Below are 21,349 nucleotides of genomic sequence, written 5' to 3' on the forward strand. Positions count from 1 at the left end.
ATGAAAAGGTCTTTGAACGGTCACCCACCTTTGCTGTCAATCAAAGGCCTTCAAAACCGTCCAACAACCACAAATCGTCATAAACTCAATATAAATGCTATTAAAACCTTTCAAACGGTTAGATATCTCAAAACCGAAAAGTCAAAATGGACATTTGCGCCTCATATGCACCTCACACCGTTGCGAGCGTGCGAAGTGCAAAGTGGTTCTTGGTTCCTTCTTTCTAGCTTGGAGTTCGATTTGATGGCTCAGGTGGTTTTTTAGTGGTTCTAGGTTCTTTGGTTTTTCACCTTTTTCTCTTGGTTTTGGATTTTTTTTCTTTCTTTTATGTCCTGGAGATTTCTTCAGATTTATGTTTCTTAGATCATCCTTTCTTTCCCTTCTTTTTAGTTGAGACGTTCTTCTTTTTGCCCTTTTATTGGGCACTTGAGTTTCTTTCTCCAGCAGTCTCTGTTTCAGTCTCATGGGTTGTGTAGGTGAATCGCTTCCCTTTTTGTCGTTGTGATTTCTCTTAGTCTTTCCTTATTTCTGTATCTGCATTTCTCTGTGCTATGGTTGTAGGGTGCCCTTATCAGCAGTTTTCTTTGTTCTCCCCTTGTTCCTCTCATATTTTCCCCCTTTGCAGGGTTTTATGATGTACTCGGATCTCTCTCTCTCTCTCTCTCTCTCTCTCTCTTCGCCCCCTTGAAAGGACAGGCAATTCATTCAAGCACAAGCAGTGCAATATCAAATTAATTGGTCTGTCATCCATATGTTCTTATGTACTGACCACAAGGTCCCAAGGAGAGCAAATTGCAGCAGCACTAGCAATCGGAGTTCCATCCTGTTCCTCACCAAGGTATTTTACCTAAACAAGCAATTGTATCGTGCGAATATTTCATTTGTGTGTGCATTTTCAAATGCAGCTATACAACATGGCATGTCAACATTTATCATAAACAATATATATTTTCCATTAGCAATTGACGTGTATTAACAAGGCAAAAAAGACTCCAAATTTCCACAAAGTAAAGAATGAATAGAAATAGAGAAGTAAAACTTAATAAGCACCTACGGCCTAAACAATACTGAATGTATTTCCATGTGATTGATGTGATCAAAACTATCCCTTCCAATCAACTATTGATCACACACCCATACACACAGATGACTAGAATGAGTCATAAGTTGATTAGCTGAGTCATGGTTGAGCCATAAGAAAACTCAGCAGGGTCAACTTGTGACTTGGTCGAGTCTTGTTCAAATTCCTGGTCATTCACTGGGTTGACCCAGTGGATGTCTGAGTCTAGCGAAGTCATCTGTGTCACCTCAGCAAGTTTTCAACTATGGATTGGACCGCTCATGTCCAGTTACCACTAATTTCATCCAGTAGTGACTTGAAAATGAGCACTTGTAAAATCTTGGGTTTCTGCCCTTCCACTTCAAAGCATTTCAGTAGAACTGTTTGAAGTATTTGAGTACATATAAAATTAGTGGAAAGCTCATTCTGCTAAGACAAGATTGCTGAAATTTATTGGGGCTATAGACCTCGTCTCTCTTTGATCCTTTCACAAGATCATTGGCTTGTCTATACAATAAATGTATTTTTTTTAATGAATTTGCTTGTTAAGAGATCAAAGTGCAAACACGTGTTAAACACCATCCCATCATACCTCCCCACGTTATTTGAAATGCCCAAGAAGGTAGAGAAGAGACTTGTTAACATCTTTTCCATCTTCCTCTAGAAAGCTTCAAGTGCAGGCCACAAATTTCATTTGATAGAAATAGAATACGAAATAGTAACCTTGCCAAGAGATCAAGGCGAGATGGGTATAAGGAAGATGAATCAATTGAACAGAGCATTTTTTATGAAGAGGTGGTGGAAGCTTCAAGACGACACCAACTGGTGGGCAATGGTGACGAGAAGTAAATACACAGTCACAGGTTTGCCTTTCAGCTGAGATTGGAATGCAGAATGACACAGATACTCTGGTGTTTGGAAAACCTATCAGTCCCAAACTAGGCATCAGTCAAAAGACTAATTCTGGTTAGACCCATGGGCTGACAATACCACCTTGAAAAACAGGTTTGAAAATCTTTTGCAACTAGCTCCAAACAAGGGCACCAAATTCCACCTTTCAAAGGAAATCCATGTGAGCACCTAATCCGAATTCTATCTGTGTATTTGCCTTTATGCTGGTTTGTTTGACCTATACCTTCTTCTGATGCATATGTACAAAAGCATGCATTCGTATAGCATTAGGATTTATTGTTATAGTTTTGTTGCTTGTATGTTTTTTAGAACATTGGTGGAACTCACCAGTTAAGTGCACAAATTCTGAATTGAGTTTATTTCACTGTAGGTGGCCCATTGGAACTTACCAGTTGTAGGGAGTTTATTTCACCGCCTAGAATTTTATTATAAATTTTTGGAGAAAGAAATACTCAATACTGCATTGGCTGTTTCCTGCTTAACGTACCAAACACTGCAAGCAATTTACAATTTTCATATGTTATTCTTCATAAGAGCCATGTATCGATTACAAGTCAAAAATTTCTTTCCAAGATGTACATGTTTCTATATATATAGACTCTATTTTAATATATTTATTTATTTATTTTTTGTTTTTACATTTATGAAGCTATGTTGTTCGCATACCAGAAGGATGCAATTGATGTACATGTTCGCATACATTTAATTTTTGTTTTTACATTTCAAATGGATGCTACAACTCCTCCACTATGTGCCAGGATAACAGTTTATAGCCATGAAGAGGTTTAATATGGTGGAAAATAGTGCAGCGAAGGTACTTCCTAACCATTACCAGATTAATGTCAAGAAACTTTCCCAACTATGAACATTGTTTCTTATGAAAACTCCCTGATTGGTATGATATTTAGCTTGCTTTGTAAGGGTCTTTCATACTTTCTCATGACTAGACAATGTGCCTTTAGTTCTAAAGTCATGTCAAATGGACATTGCTAAAAGGACATTAGATTGTTAGACAATCTATGTATCTTCCCTTTCAGAATAGTATATAAAGGGACACAAGATCAGAGTAAATTGAAGTATCTTTGACATTGTTCTAAAGTTTTGGCAGTCAGTTTTGAAATACTTTAGTTGATTTTATGTTGAAACGTGATGCAATATATGCTTCATCTTGTTTAATCTTAAGTTACTGATGTATAGATTTGGTCAGCCGCCTATTGTCCGAGGAATTCTGTTGGACACCGTTGATGGTCAGAATACATCATTTATTGAAGCTGCAAGATCTTCTGGTTATGCAATGAATCAAGAGGAATTATCAAGTGTATTTTTACATAATGGAAGCTACTCTGCTTTTGTGGAGTTACATATTGAGCAGGGTCCTATACTAGAAGAAGGTGAGTTTACATGTGAAACTGAAAATTCTAGTTTATGTATACTTGTTTTAGCTTTTAGATTATCACTTGCAGATTCATTTGTTTGGGATTACCAGGTTAATTTTTTTGTATACTGTCTTGTTGGAAATCTCATTGAATGTTAGCTGATGTTCTAGATAAGCTTATGTACAGATATATTGGTGACTGATTTGGCAGCTATAGTGTTGACATTTTTAGTTCAGTTCATGTCCTGGTGCCGTGACATTTGTGTGCTTGTCATGGTCTGCTTCTTCTGTGTGCCCTATCATCTATGTCACATGGCTGCGGGTGCAGGTGCGGGTGCGGGGGTGCGGAAAAAATATAAAAAATTATATATATATATATATATATATATATATATATATATAGTCCAAAAATTGGACATAAATGACCCTGGGTGTGTTGACTGCACCCAGGGTCAGGTTGACTACATCGGGTGCGGATGCGACACAGGTGCGACCCCCAGTTGAAGAGTCCCTGTGACATATATAAAGTTAAAGTCCAAAAGTTGGACATAAATGACCTTGGGTGCGGTCAATGCACCCAGGGTCAGGTTGACCGCACCGGGTGTCGCACGCGCACCCGCGTCGCGTGGCGTCGACTCGGGTGTGGCACCCAGTTGGGCGAGTCCCTGTGACAGATTTTTATAGTATATTAACATATAGTGGTGTGTATAAGACCCCAAACTTGTATTGCAAGTATAAATTAATAACTCAAACCACAATATCATTAAGAAATATTTGTAAATGTCATGCCAAAAACATCATAAAGAGTGAAACAAAAATAAACAACAAAAAACAAGTCTCAGTGGAAATAGATGAAGCTATGGATATGGCATTGACAATCTCAACCCATGTATGACTGCATCTATGAAGTGTCATTGCATGTCCCTCATTGGTTTCATCGCAACACAATCATGCAATGCCAACATGGCCACCAGTATCAGTCTCGGCATTTCTTGGCTAGGGTTTTTCTTGGAATAATTTTAAGAAAAGAGTGATTTTATCAAGTAAATATTGAAATTTTGAAAAATAAAATTATGAAAAGAAATAAAGAAATAAAAAAATAACGAATATGTTTTAGAATGTGTTCCTCATATGTTTCAAATATGGCAATGCTTTGTAAAGTCCACAATATTTTCCATTTTTTCATTTTCTTAAAAAAAACATTAAAACACTTGCAAAATATCACTGATATCGGTGGTTAGTACCGAGGTGCCCATGTAAAATAAGATGCAGCTGAGATCTGTAGTTCAAGATGAATGTTGGTATAAGAAACAAAGATAAAATTATGAGTGTCCTCATTGTGGGGAAATTATAGGTGCCACGAATGAAGCAGAAAAATAGCATAATTTGAGATAGTTTTTTGCACATATTGTAAAACAAGAGCCGAGTAAAAACACTATGAAGGAATAATTATAGAAACTAGGAGAAGCAAAAGACCAATAAACACTTAGAAGGGAAAAATGGACCAATAAAGACTTGGAAGGGGAAAATGCATCAATTTGTTCAATAAACTCCAAAAAAAGAAAAAAAAATACAAATATTCAAAAAGGCATGATCTTTTGTTACCAAGCCTCTTCCGTCCATATATTAGTGTTTAGACAACTGATCATATGATGTCACAGCAATTCAACATAACACATTGAGAATAAAGTCAACAAGTGTTTGTGAAACACCCATGAGACACTTCGAAAATTTCAGGTCCTATCATATTGATCATGTTCATGCCATACCATATCCCCATACCCATGTCCTACTAAGATTGATGGTCACCATTCCCTTTTCTGTTATTTCTAATGGGTCATAATTCTAAAGTTTGGATATCTGAACTTTGACCTCCTTCCTAAGGTGGGAAATAATTCCCTAAATCATTAAATGTTAATGAACTGATGCCATTTCTGAAGAAGCAAGGACGGACAAATTTCAAATACTCATTCAACCAAAGCATGGGAAAGAAACCCATGACATAGAAACATTCATGATCGATGCAATTTCTAATTTTATGTACTGGAAAACAAGCATGTGCAGGAAAATGTTTAGCAATGGTACCACTAGCCCACAATCCAACTTAGAGGAGCTAAACTAATTTATATGATGAGCGACACTTCACAGGCATACCAAAAGTATGGCTAATGAAGGTTGTAAAACATACACAGTTTTCTATATGATTAAACAAAAGTTTTAAAGTGATTCAAATATGGCCTGAGTGTGACAAGTAACAACAGAAGTTACCTTTGGAGGTGGTTCTTTTTCTCCAGTCATGATGTCTACCAAAGGATAACCTTCTTTACCATACAATCTATAGCACTGTTTTTTACATGGTATTGAAACCTAAAAAGAAGAAAGAAAAAAGTTAAGAACATTGTCAGCAGACAAAAGATGGACCAAATTGATTAACATAACCAGACCTTGGAAATGTCTTCAGAAAGTTTCATACGGGGCTGATTATTTATCTCAACCAATTTGAAAACGCAACCAAGAGCTGCCTGAGCATAGCACGTTACAAGATGGGTGCCAATGCCAAATGCATCCATCTCATGTCCCTGCATAGGAAAAGCAAGGTAATCTTTAGTACTAAATACAAATGGACCATGTATGGTTTTAGGCTTTTAGCTATTGTATTGACATCACAGGAGTTGATTCATCATCTAAACCAAGCACTGTCCAACAATGGAATCTAAACCAAAGCATTTCCATGTTCAACAGGATATCCCTCTGAGTGCTGGCAAGGAAAATGATCCTCTCAACCTACACAGCATGGTCTACATTTTGCCAAATATTTTACAATTTCATAATAAATGACCATAAGCAACACAATTTGATTCAGTATGACAGATTCCTCTAATTTTGTTCAAAGAACAAAATATGACCTAAAAACCCATCAACTTCCACCAAATTGCATAAGCAGCATCTTGATCCTGAGAAAAAAGAGGATAGACAATGACATCCATAGCCACTAGATGAATGGCTTAGGATCTTGAAAATTCTATTACATCAAGGAATACACAAAGATATCAAAATCCAATACAGAGGTAGCATGCCCATCTTTATGCCACTTAAAGAATACATGTACACAATAGAATGGTGCCCTTGGCACATAGACCACATTAACAAAATGAATTCGGCAGCAGATTAGTGTTTTAAAAAAATGTCGCCTTACTGGTGTTCTTGATGCATAGAGCCCAACATATTCTCTAATAATCCCCTTTACCTTTGCATTTATGCTCAAAATGCCACCAATTCTGCATCTATGGAAGCATCAGTCTTGGTTTTATCTTTCATTCATGTTCACACTATCCCTGCTCACTGTACCATTATTGGTCCAACCGGTGTTGTGAAAAGCGTTGAAGCGTAGTGAGGCGCTCCACCAAAAACTGAGGTAAGGCATAAGCCTCGACGTATAAACCGTAAGCCTAAAAAAAAAAATTGAAAACATAAAAAAAACTATAAAAAATATCTAAAAATACAAATAAATAAAAAATGCTTTATTGATAAAGCAACAACCAATAAGAAATAGAAAATCTCAAATAAATACTAAAAAATATGAGATTAATATATAAAAAATACTAAAAAATACGAGATTAACATATAAAAGTAACTAAAAAACTGATTATATAGCTGAAAAACTAATTATATAACTGAAAAATATAATGTCCTCAGGTATATCTGAAAACTAATTAACGTATATCTGAAAACTAATTATATAACTGAAAAATATATCTTCTTCTTCTTTGTTGTTCACACCACTGGCTGGCGCCTTGAGGCGTGCCTTTTGCGCCTCAAAGCGCTCTTTCAACAACACTGGATCCAACCTTCAGGCGGTAACATCATGTAAATGCACCCTTACAAACATGTGCAATTCAAACAAGAAGCATGCATACATGTCTACTGATAAATATATGTGCATACGTGTGCAGGTTTAGTGCATTAACATAGTCATCTTAAATTAATGAAAATCACAACGCACATGCAGTGTATTCATGTTTTCATATATGTACGTGTATATGTATGTATGGTGAGATCTCAACTGCAAAAATTGAAGCTTCTTAGTGGCGGTCATAATTTTTTGAACCCTGCCATCTATGATGCCCTTCACTTAACCCAGGCTAATCTGCAGATACTATGATGTCGATCTCATAACGAACTAAATTAGCATATGAAATACCCTGGTCAGTTAGTTTTTGTAATAACACATCTACACAAATTTCAGTTATTCTTTTTTTTTTTTTTATCTTGGAAAAAAAACTGTCCATCTTTATTGCTCCAATTACAATCCCATCATTTATGTATATGTCTTATAGTCACAATCTGTCACATGGGTGCGGGGGTGCGGCACTTTCAAAAACCTTGGGTGTGGGGGTGCGGCAATATATATATATATATATATAAGGGGGGTCCGGGGGTTCCCCCGAGCATGGGTCCTGTTGCGCGGTCAGCGGGCGAGGGGGGGGGGGGGGGGTCTGGGGGGCCGCCCCTGGCGGGGGGTTATAGGGAGGCAGCTCCCCCCAAATATTTTTTTTAAATTGCACAGCCCATTTCATATGGATTTTTTTTTTTAAAAATAATCCAAAAATGGACCAAAATGACCCTAGGTGCGTTGACCGCACCCAGGGTCAGGTTGACTGCACCGGGTGTCGCACCTGCATCGCGTCGCGTCGATGCAGGTGCGGCACCTGTTTGGCCGAATCCCTGTGACATAGCCTATCGTGTTGTTTGTTTTGAGTGGAGATGACGGTAGGGGTCTTCGTTGCTTAGGCCATACAAAGATGAAAGCATTTGGATTATGCTGGCCTTTATCTAAAAATGTGGAACTGCTACAACGTGTCTAGCGATACAGGAGGAGAGAATATATTCATTAGGAATAAAATACTTCCTCAGAGGACGGGTCAACTGTTGATCTTGAGCCATGGGGCCAAATTGATGGACTCTCCTGACAAGGGACTTAGGGTCCTCAACTATCTCTGCAAGCTTGGGGTCAAGCGAGCGTCGCCCTTGCATGCACCTGAGGGTCGACTGGTGCAGCAACCGTCCTAAGTAAAATGCTTTTTACCTACCTAACATGCAGTGCAGCCAAACCATAGTAAACAACAAAGCAGTTAAAGAGAAAAATAAAAACTAGAAAGCATAAAATAAACAAACACCACACACTTGCACTCAACAAATATTTTGCGAAAAGTAAGATATGAGCATGGTACCAATTGTGAGCAGTCATCTCCTAAGAGTAGCCTAGTATGTGGGTCATGCAAGAAAGATAAGCTGGTATCTAGGGTGTGCAAACACGTGGTTCTAAACCTAAATACTAAAAAAAACTAAACAATCCTAAATAATTAGCAGGAAATTAAACTAAACAGTCCTAAATAGTAAAAGAAGAAAAACTAACAACTTAAACAAATGTGAACAATCAGTGACAATAAAGTGAATACTCGTATTAATCACCGTTTCTCGGCAACGAAGCAAAAAATTTGATCTTTTTCAATAGAGTATTTTAAAAAGATATTTTCAATAAAAATGTGTGTAAACCATGCATTAAATAATAAAAACCGTTCCACACAAGCGGTGGAATTCGGATCGATCTTAGGGAACATGAAAATATTTTGTATTCAAGCAAACAATTAACTTCTCTTTATTGCAAAAAATAAAAAGAATTAATTAAATAAATAAATAACTAAGAGAGTGTGGCCCTCTGCGGAGGACTGAAACCAATAAAAAAATAATGCCTTATTACAAACTCAAATTAATTGAAATAAAATAAATTCTAATCTAAAAATAAAAGAAAATGTTTTCAGTGCTTCGAGTCTTTAGTCCCCTTTATGTTTGAATATTAACTTATGTTCATTTTTTCTTTTTATTGAGGGCTTCCTAAGGGGCCCGAAGGGTCTTTTTAGGAGACCTTTTAGGGACCTTAGAGAGCTCTTCAGGATTACTTTTGAGGGCTCACCGCACATCTAAACACTTTCCTGTAAGAATCAAAAGACGAAACACAAAACAGAGCACTCGAACTCACAAAAATCTAATGTTAGTTTCAACTAAAAATTACAAAAACATGAATTAAACTAACATGAAATAAACTAACTAATGCACTACTGGACGAAATAGCATAACTAACATGAACTAAGTTATGAAACAAACTAACTAAAAGACAAATTAGCATAACTAATTAAATAACTAACAATAAACAAGAAACAATTTATGGAATTAACTAATGCAAATAACAAGAAATAAACTAAACTAATTAACTACTAAAAGAAAACGTGAACTATAAAATAAACTGAATTTATTTAACTTACATGCTATACTAACCAAATTCTAAAAAAAAAATTAATCAACTAATTAAGTAAGCAATCGACAAATTAACTAATTAACCTAAATCGATAATTTAATTCAATAATGAAAATCAACTAATGTAATTCAAATAATTTAAATTAACTAATTAATTTCTAATTAATCTACTGACATAAAATGGATTTAATTAAATTTAATTGATGTAAAAAAACAGATTTAACATGAAAGTAAAACTAATTATTTGCTGGAATTTAAATCTACCTAAATTGGCTACTTAATCTATTTAACGAAAAATGCTATTTGAACGCAAACATGATTTCCTAATTTAACCTATTACACATTAATTTTTGAAAGTAAATAATTATTCAACTAACCAATAAAAATAGTAAATAAACTATCTATTCATCTGGAATAATGAAAATCAAAATAACTAATCTATTTATCTACTGATTTATCTAATTTAAACTAATGATTAAACAAAAACTAATTTAAGAAATTAATAGAAAGCAGGAACATGAACTAAACACTAGCTAAAATAATCTAATACTAAAAATAAATAAAAATTATTTAGATCTAATTGACGAAAATTAAAAAGAAATAAAAGAAACTACAAAAACCCTAAATCAATTAATTAAGAAATTCAAAATAGTTTATTCTATTAAACATAAAAAATAAAGAACATGATCTAAATTAAATCTACCCAAAATCTGAACCTAAACTGAAGTAAAACTCGCAAAAAACATAAAACTACTCTATGTTAGATCTACCGATTTGAATAAAATAATCTTATTCTACATGCAAACCAAGAAAAATGGTTAAACTAGATTAAGCTATATTTTTTTTATATTTTTCATATGTTGAATCTAAACTAATCGAATCTAAATATGATGAATATGCAATGATCAAACGAAACTACATGCAATGCTATGATTTATGATATACAAACTAAACTAAGGTGAAACGAGGGAGAAGAAGCAAACCATGTGATTTACCTCCGATGAAAGATTTGAGAAGAAGAAGTGGTTTTTCTCTGAGTTGCACGTACCTCTATCGACTAAGGCAAGTGTTGAGAAACTATATTTTGATGACACACAATATGATACACTGCCATATTTGATTTAATATGATATGATAATATGTCTTCTTGAAAAATGTTATATTATAACTGGATATGCTTTGCCATGTATCTAACGAGTATTTGATGCAAGGATATCTCACCCAAAAGGATGGAGACCTCCTGTTCAAGTACAACCGTGGTGCAATCATACTTCTTGAAGAAAAAGCTTGATGAGCCATGCATTCTTAAAGATCATCTAAAGAGATCGACTTCCTCAAGATGAAAACTTTTTTCTTCTTTAGAGTCATATGTAACAGAACCTTCAGAAGCATGCATATTGCATATTACATACTTTATCATAAAAGTCACTCATTCTCAAAAGCTATATTTCATAAAAATATACGATAGTTTCAAAAAGCACCTTTTTGAAAACCAATAATTGTACCTTCTTACAAACCTTTATGGAAAAGGTATTTTGACATGATATACTAGCTCATGATTTCAAAAAGCAATAATTGTACCTTCTATCGTGTATAAGACAACTTGAAAAGAAATAAAAAGAAATGATTTCAAGTATATAAGAAAAAGACAAAACATAAAAATCGGCTAGACAAAGAAAAACAAATATAATATGTTTAGAAAAGACTTTAGTTACCTTTTTACAACTCAAGAATGTCGACTTACTTAAAGTCATCATTCTCTTTGTAAAACATTTAATACCTCCTCTAAAAATCTTTTTAGAAATAACTATTTTAATCCCACTCAAGAATGTCGACTTGCTTAAAGTCTTCATTCTCTCTGTAGACATTAATTAACACATCATAAAGCAATTCTTGATATGACTATTTACAAATAAAGATCTCAAAGCATTTATTGTACTTATACTCATTTAAGTAAAAAAGTGACAATTTTTAAATAAAATACTTAAGTACTACAAATCATTAATTAGAATAAAGACAAAACTACATGATGGCTTACACATCCAACGTTCAATGTACTATTATAAGAAAAAAACTTTTTACATAAAATATATCATACCTAAAATATTACAATGACTAGTGTACCCCAAATACTACTTTTATGGAAAGAAGACTTTTTCGAAAATCCATAAAGATGTTTTTTGAAATGACTTGACATCTCACATCCCAAAAAGACTATCATTTAAAAAAGGCAACGACTATTTTTCTAAGGCTATATAAACACAATCAAATTACTTATTTCATAAGGACATGTGAGCTTACAACGAGAAAAATTCCTATTCGATATTTGAAAGAGAGCCTTGAAAAAGAAAAAGAAAAGAAAGAGAAAAAGTCAAGAATAGCTCTTTGACAAAGAGTATCTTCTGAGTGAAAAAAACAGAACATTCTGAGAATCCTTCATTCGTGCATTCATATCATTCTGAAGGTTTTATAGGAAGTATTGTAAACTTTCTGTTATTCACTGTATTCCTTCTTTGTTGAAGGAAGTAGACCTCTGAGAAAGAGGGTGTTGTCCTTCTCTGTTGAGAGAAGAAGACATCTGTGAAAGAGGGTGTGCCCCTTCTCTGTTGAGAGAAGAAGATCTCTGTGAAAGAGGGTGTGCCCCTTCCTTGTTGAGATAAGAAGACCTATGAGAAAGAGGGGGTTGTACTATTTATCCGGTAACTCGGATGTTATAGTGGAAAGCTCAAGTGGTTTGCTTGGGGACTGGATGTAGGTTAGGGTTTTGACCGAACCAGTATAAATTCTGTGTTTTATGTGTTGTGCCTTATTGCATTCTTTTTTTAATTTATCGATCTATTTAGTATTTCACTATTCACCCCCCCTCTAGTGGAATTTCATTTGGTATCAAAGCAGGTTTGCTGGTTTCGACATAACAAGTCTTCCAACACAAATGACATTTACCTCTTATGCTCGTGATATTGAAGGTCAACACGCATCTCGTCCTCCTTTCTTCAACGGCTCCAACTATGGATACTGGAAATGCAGAATGACTATATTTCTCAAGTCCATAGATTTTGCTGTATGAAAAATTATTGAGCATCCATAGACATCTTCATCCGCAGACTATAGCTTATGGTCTGATGAAGAAAAGAAAATGGCAAATCTAAATGCAAAGGCTATGAATGCCTTATATTGTGCCATTGATCAGAATGAATTCAACAGAATATCCATTTGTGAATCTGCTTATAATATTTGGCATTCTTTAGAGGTTATTCATGAAGGAACCAACAAAGTAAAAGAAGCCAAAATCTCATCTCTGGTTCGGAAATATGAGTTGTTTAAGATGAACAAAGATGAACCCATCACAAAGATGTTTACTAGATTCACCAACATCTCCAACGACCTGAAATCTCTGGGAGAAACCTATTCCCAGACAGATAAGGTGAAGAAAATCTTAAGATCTCTCACAACTGATTGGGAGAAAAAGACTACAGCTATTGAAGAAGCTCAAGATTTATCCAAGCTTACCTTGGATGACTTAATAGGCAATCTTATGGCCTATGAAGTCCATATGAAGGAAAGAATGAAAGAGGAACAACCTACAAAGAAAACTCTAGCCTTCCCAGCTCTTTTTGAGAATGAGGACTCAGAAAAAGAATCTGAAATTGCGCTACTCACTAGAAAATTCCAGCGCTTCATGAGAAAGAACCGGCTTCCAAATAAGCACAAGGAAAAAAAAGACTCTAAGGAAGATTCCATGTGCTATCAGTGTAATAAGCCAGGTCACTTGAGACATGACTGTCCTCTTCTCAAAAGAAAATCCAAAACTGAGGAACCAAAGAAGAGGTTCTTCAAGAAAAAGGCTCTGCATGCTCAATGGGATGATTCAGAACTATCCACAAGTGAAGAGTCAAGTGATGATGAAGCTGAAACCGCCAACATGTGCTTCATGACAGAAAGCTCTGTAAGTGAATCCCTTGACTTCTTCTTTGAAGATCTTCAAAATGCTTTTCAGGAACTTTTTGAAGAATCAAGAAAAACGATTCTAAAAAATAAACATTTGAAATCTGAAAATCTAGAGCTTATGTTGAAAAATGAAAAACTCAGTATTGAAAATTCCGAGTTACAAAAGAAAAATTTTCGGATTACTTCTGAAATCTCTTCTACTAGCTCCAAGACTAAAAATCTTCAAGTAGAAATTTCAGAATTAAAAAGTAAAACTGAGAACCTTATGAAAACGATTTTCAAGTTTACTAAAGGAAAAGAGAACCTAGATAAACTCCTATCCTCTAAAAAAGTCTCTTTCTACAAGAATGGTATTGGCTACTCTCATTTTAACAAACCTTCTTGTATGAATCAAAAGACCACTTTTGTCAAAGGTTCTTCTGAACCTAAAAATGAGTATTATTTTAATTCCTTGTACTCCTCTAAAGTTATAGACAAACCCAAATCAAAATGGATATGGGTTCCTAAGTCTAACAAAAAGGGACCCGATTGGGTACCACAAAGGATTTTTACTTGATATTTTGCAGGCTCCAAAGAAGAAGAACAGATGGATACTAGACAGTGGATGTTCAAAACATATGACAGGACATCCAGATCTTTTTGTTGTTCTTCATCATAAAGAAGAAGGAACTGTCACCTTTGGAGATAACAACAAAGGTTTGATAATTGGTATTAGTAACATTGGCAATATTGATAAACCTCTTATCAAAGATGTTCTCCTTGTTAAAGGCTTAAAACATAACCTTCTAAGTATAAGTCAAATGTGTGACACAGGTTATAATGTTAGCTTTAAACATGATGCATGTCTTATAGCAGACACCAACGAAAACATCATTTTAAAAAGTATAAGAAGAAATAATATATATGAATTATACCTAGAAAACATTACTGAACATTGCCTTATAGCTAATAATGACACTCAACATTTATGGCACATGAGAATGGGTCATGTCAACTCCAAATACATGTCTAAATTAGCTAAAAAAAAGTTAGTACGTGGGTTACCTAAAATATCTTTTAAAAAGGACTATTTTTGTGATGCATGTCAACTAGGAAAATTGTCAAAATCATCTTTCAAATCAAAAAATATTGTTTCAAGTAAAAGACTTTTAGAGCTTCTCCACCTGGATCTTTTTGGCCCTTCTAGAGTAGCTAGTCTTAATCATAATAAATATGCTTTTGTCATTGTAAATGATTACTCAAGATTTACTTGGGTTATATTTTTGAAAAACAAAAGTGATACGTTTTGTGAATTTGAAATTTTATGTAAAAAGTTACAAAATGAAAAATCTTGTTCTATTATAAAAATCCGTAGTGACCATGGAAGAGAATTTGATAATGAACTTTTTATAAATTTTTGTAACTTGCATGGTATTTCTCATAACTTTGCCTTTCCTAGAGCTGCACCTCAAAATGGTGTAGTAGAAAGAAAGAATAGAACCCTTCAGGAATCTGCTAAAACTATGCTCCAACATAATAATCTTGCTAAATTGTTTTGGGTAGAAGCTGTTAATACTGCATGCTATATAACAAATAGAGTTCTTATTAGGCCCTTATTAAATAAAACTCCTTATGAATTATTCTATGTCAGAACTCCAAGAATAGACTATTTTAAAGTCTTTGGATGTAAATGCTTTATCCTTAATACAAAAGATGGTCTGGATAAATTTGATGCTAAATCTGTTGAAGGCATATTCTTAGGAAATTCAAGTCATAGTAAAGCATACCGAGTTTTTAATAAGAGTTCATATACTATTGAAGAATCTATGCATGTCAGCTTTTGTAAATCTATTGATCAATCTGTTCTTAAGCAGACTAACGATGATGATGTTGAAAGTACATATTTATTCCTAGATAACACAGCTAAATCTAATGAAGATGATCATTAAAGAACATTTGTTGAAATAAGAGATCATCCTCAAAAGCAGATTTTGGGAGACCTGACCAAGGGGGTTCAAACTAGAGTTCAGCTAGAACAGATTGCAAACATGGCATTCATTTCTCAACTTAAACCAAAGAAGATTGATGAAGCCATCATCGATGAGTTCTGGATGCTAGCCATGACTGAAGAACTGAATCAATTCCAAAGAAATGATGTTTGGGATCTTGTACCAAGACCAATGGATCATCAGATCATTGGGACAAGATGGATCTTCAGAAACAAGCTATATGAAACATGTAATGTTATAAGAAACAAGACAAGACTAGTAGCTTAAGGATACAACCAGGAGGAAGGTATTGACTTTGATGAAACATTTGCTCCTGTTGCTAGACTTGAATCTATTAGAATGTTTTTAGCATATGCAAGCTATATGGATTTCAAATTATATCAAATGGATGTTAAAAGTGCTTTTCTAAATGGTTTTATAAATGAAGAAGTTTATGTAAAACAACCTCCAGGCTTTGAAAATGAACAATATCCAGATCATGTTTTCAAACTAAAACGTGCCTTATATGGATTAAAACAAGCACCTCTTACTTGGTATGACAAACTCAATTTTTTTTTATTAAAAACTGCTTTTTCTGTAGGCAAAGCAGACTCTACTCTATTTGTGAAAATAGTGAATAATCATACCCTAATTGTTCAAAATTATGTGGATGATATCATCTTTGGATCTACTAATAGCACTCTCTGTGAAGATTTTTCTAAGTCCATGCAGAAAGAATTTGAAATGAGTATGATGGGAGAACTCACCTACTTTCTTAGACTGCATATTAAGCAAACCAATGATGGAGTCTTCATCAATCAATCTAAGTATGCTCATGAACTTCTGAAGAGGTTCAACATGAACTCAATTGCTTCAAAGAATACTCCTATGAGCACAATTACTGTTTTGGACAAAGATGAAGATGGTAAGTCTGTGGACACAAAGGTATACCGAGGTATGATAGGATCACTACTCTATTTAACTACTAATCGTCCAAATATCATGTTCAATGTTTGCTTGTGTGCTAGATTTCAGTCAAATCCAAAAGAATCACATCTTAAAGCTGTAAAAAGAATAATGAGATATTTAAAAGACAGTTGATTTTAGATTATTTTATTCAAAATCTTCTACATTTGATTTAATCTCATACAGTGATGCTGACTTTGCTGAAGGTAAATCTGACAGAAAAAGTACAAGTGGAACATGTCATATGCTAGGGCACTCACTAGTTTCATGGTTCAGTAAGAAACAAAACTGTATATCTTTATCAACTACTGAAGCTGAATACATAGCTGCTAGCCTAGCATGCACGCAAGTCATCTGGATGAAACAAACTTTAAAAGACTGGTTTAAAATTTGAAAATACAACTATTTTCTGTGATAATACTAGTGATATAAATTTATCTAAAAATCCTATTTTACACTCACAAACTAAGCATATTCAAATAAGACACCACTTCTTAAGAGAACAAGTCTTAAACAACATAATTAAACTCGAATTTATACCCACTAATCAACAGTTAGCAAACATCTTCACTAAACCTTTAAAACACGAAGACTTTACACGAATTAGAAGAGAATTAGGAATATGCAAATTAAGTGACTTATAATTAATCACACTTATTTGGATTAAAACATCTTATGAGTTCTGATAAAGTTTTATTTAAAAAAAAAACTGATTCCTTCTTATCGATCTTTTCTTTTGTCTATCATATACATTTTCTTTATAGTCAAACTGTGTCTCCATATTCACGTATACTCTAAACTTTCATAAAAACACTTTCATCATGACACATTCTTTATGTCTTTTAACTTGTCATCTTTCAAGTACACATCAATAATATCTCATTGTCCTATTTCTTTTCACACATATCCATAAGAACCATTTACATTAAGTAAAATTATCATGACATTGTTCACATCACTCATCTCATAACACCTTCTTAATCACTTTTGTTTTTTTGTGAAAACCTCTCTTACGACAAGCCAGCCCATCTCCAACATGATATTATATTCCTCACTTATTACTACTCATTGTTTTTTGTTTCTTATCATCAAATGAAATATCCGTTTTCATTACTTCCTTTCATCCTATCAAGACACTTCACTAATCGTTATGCCTATACGTAACTTAAACAAAGAAAAACATTATAAGAAATCTTGTTTTTCAAACTTGAGTCATAATCGAATGTTTATCTTTCTTAATTTTTTTGTTTTTTTTCATTCACCACCTTTTTTCAAAGTTAAGTTCTTTAATATTTCATGTACAGTTTTACTGTTTAATGCTCTATGTCATCTTTTATGTCATATCTTAAGTACAATCTACTTTTGTCTTTTTATCCTTCATACCTTTTTGTGAAAACTCATTCTCGACAACTTGTCCTTCATTTTTTATTCTCATAAGTACTTTTAGTACCATCCTTTTCTCTCTCTATCTCATACGAAGTGAGCCTCCATCCGTAACCATTGACCCCTTTACATTTTTTTTTAAATTCATCTTTTTCAAAAACCATGAACTCCCTCCAAACGAGATTCATTAAAACCATGTCCTTTAAGCAAAACATCAATTCATGTCAATCATAACTTTACTTTATGTCATACATCTCATATCTAACCTCAAGTGATTGTTGTCCTTTATGACTATTCTCACTCCTTCCACACATATCCATAAAAACACTTCTTAAATAAGAAATTATTGCATCTCTCACTCATATATCCTTTTCATCTTATTCCAAACTCCTTCACGAATTTAGAATGCTTTCACATAAAGTAAAAACATCGTATAAAAAGTTGTTTGTTCTATTAGGTCATTATTTTTTCTTACATCTCATCACTTCCTCACACGAAAATCTTTAAAATCTATAGATTACTCACCTTCTTGACTTTATTCATTCATCACACATCTATTCTAATGGGGCACTCCATACTCAAAGCATGACACATCCCACTATTCGATAAACTCTTCCATAGCAATTTTTCTCTATATAGAAAAATTATTTGTATAACTTTGTCCTTCTTGTCATTCACACCAATATAATACACTATCTTCCAAAAATTGATTTGATTTATCATTCACAAGCCTCTTAAATTACAACTCACGAATTTCTTCATTCAACTAAAATTCAAAAATCATTCACTTCAAATGTCATTCATTTCGTATCACAATTATTGTCTTACTTCTATTTAATAGATTGGTTCATTCCTCACCATTTCACTTGAATTTCTCTATCTTCATACAAGCTATCGCTCTTTCCAAGCTCTTCTTTCTAAGTCTCTCTTTGATCAAAAGTACTTGCAAATGGCATCCTCTTCCACATCCAACATTAACATGCTTGAAGCTTCGGAGTTGAGATTTCCAGATTTCATTCACACATATCACTCCATTAACTCCATGACCATCCAACCAGGCAAGTTAGTTCATCTTGAAGCCTTTCTATCTTTTGATTTACAAACTTCTCTTTCCGAATTTATTCATGTCCTAGCCTCTCCAAAATTAATGACCATCTATCCACATCTCATCAAAGTGTTCTACACAAACCTTTCTGTCGACCATGATCACTCTACTATCACTTCCATGGTTCATGGAAAAGTCTTCTCCTTCTACATGTCTAAGTTAGGCCACATTCTGAATATATCTTCCTACGGGATTGAGCTCCTTAATATAGTTTCTCTCGACCAAACCGTGTTTAAGAAAGTCCTCATCTCCACTCGCTCCACCCACTTTCCGTGGCATGAAAGCAACTTAAAGCCTCATGCTCTGTTGTTGTCCAAAATTCTTTCCTCCAATGTAGTCCCTAAGTCGCCTACTAGGGGATTTATTGCCAATGAAATCTCCCTTCTTCTTTATGCAATCTTCTGTGCCTTTCCCATCAACTGGTCCAGTGTCATCTTCCATAACATGATTAACTTTTGTTCCTTTCACTCTCTTCCTTTCGGGTACTTCATCACCCTCATTCTTGCATTCTTCCAAATACCTCTTGCAACCGATGTCGTCTATCACTCCAACCGCACGTTTGATGACTCCTCTCTCCATGAGGAAGAGTTCTCTCACCTAAACTCTGACGATGAAGGCCCTCAAGAAGCAGATCCAGTAGCAACTTCTGACCTTGACATCTTCTCAGCACTTGTCAATGTACATAACACCCATGATCTCCTTCTCAAGAGTCAAGCATCACTGCAAATCGGCCAAGATGCATTACTTAGGAAGTTTCACCCCTCATCCGGCTCAAAATGAACTCTTTATTCATGTCGTCTATAATAACTTTAAATACTTTTTTTCCATTTGGTCTGTAATAACTCTACTTACTCTGATCCCCTCATTTTTGTCCATGACAAAGGGGGAGAAAAACCTGTCTCCAATAGTGGAGAAAAATACTCTTTGACATTTTTCAATATTCTTATGATATTATTATTACTATGCATAATATCTTTTTTGACAGGGGGAGCATATTTTGTCATCATAAAAAAGGGGGAGAATGTTGAGAAACTATATTTTGATGACACACAATATGATACATTGTCATATTTGATTTAATATGATATGATAATATGTCTTCTTGAAAAATGTTATATTATGACTGGATATGCTTTGCCATGTATCTAACGAGTATTTGATGCAAGGATATCTCATCCAAAAGGATGGAGACCTCCTGTTCAAGTACAACCGTGGTGCAATCATACTTCTTGAAGAAAAAGCTTGATGAGCCATGCATTCTTAAAGATCATCTAAAGAGATCGACTTCCTCAAGATGAAGACATTTTTCTTCTTTAGAGTCATATGTAACAGAACCTTCAGAAGCATGCATATTGCATATTACATACTTTATCATAAAAGTCACTCATTCCCAAAAGCTATATTTCATAAAAGTATACGATAGTTTCAAAAAACACCTTTTTGAAAACCAATAATTGTACATTCTTACAAACCTTTATGGAAAAGGTATTTTGACATGATATATTAGCTCATGATTTCAAAAAGCAATAATTGTACCTTCTATCGTGTATAAGACAACTTGAAAAGAAATAAAAAGAAATGATTTCAAGTATGTAAGAAAAAGACAAAACATAAAAATCGGCTAGACAAAGAAAAACAAATATAATATGTTTAGGAAAGACTTTAGTTACCTTTTTACAACTCAAGAATGTCGGCTTACTTAAAGTCATCATTCTCTTTGTAAAACATTTAATACCTCCTCTAAAAATCTTTTTAGAAATAACTATTTTAATCCCACTCAAGAATGTCGACTTGCTTAAAGTCTTCATTCTCTCTGTAGACATTAATTAGCACATCATAAAGCAATTCTTGATATGACTATTTACAAATAAAGATCTCAAACACTCATTTAAGTAAAAAAGTGACAATTTTTAAATAAAATACTTAAGTACTACAAATCATTAATTAGAATAAAGACAAAACTACATGATGGCTTACACATCCAACGTTCAATGTACTATTATAAGAAAAAAACTTTTTACATAAAATATATCATACCTAAAATATTACAATGACTAGTGTACCCCAAATACTACTTTTATGGAAAGAAGACTTTTTCGAAAATTCATAAAGATGTTTTTTGAAATGACTTGACATCTCATATCCCAAAAAGACTATCATTTCAAAAAGGCAACGACTATTTTTCTAAGGCTATATAAACACAATCAAATTACTTATTTCATAAGGACATGTGAGCTTACGAGAAAAATTCCTATTCCATATTTGAAAAAGAGCCTTGAAAAAGAAAAAGAAAAGAAAGAGAAAAAGTCAAAAATAGC

This window comes from Nuphar pumila, chromosome 4 (genome assembly GCF_984573655.1).
Source record: "Nuphar pumila chromosome 4, dmNupPumi1.hap1.1, whole genome shotgun sequence".
Classification (NCBI taxonomy): domain Eukaryota; kingdom Viridiplantae; phylum Streptophyta; class Magnoliopsida; order Nymphaeales; family Nymphaeaceae; genus Nuphar; species Nuphar pumila.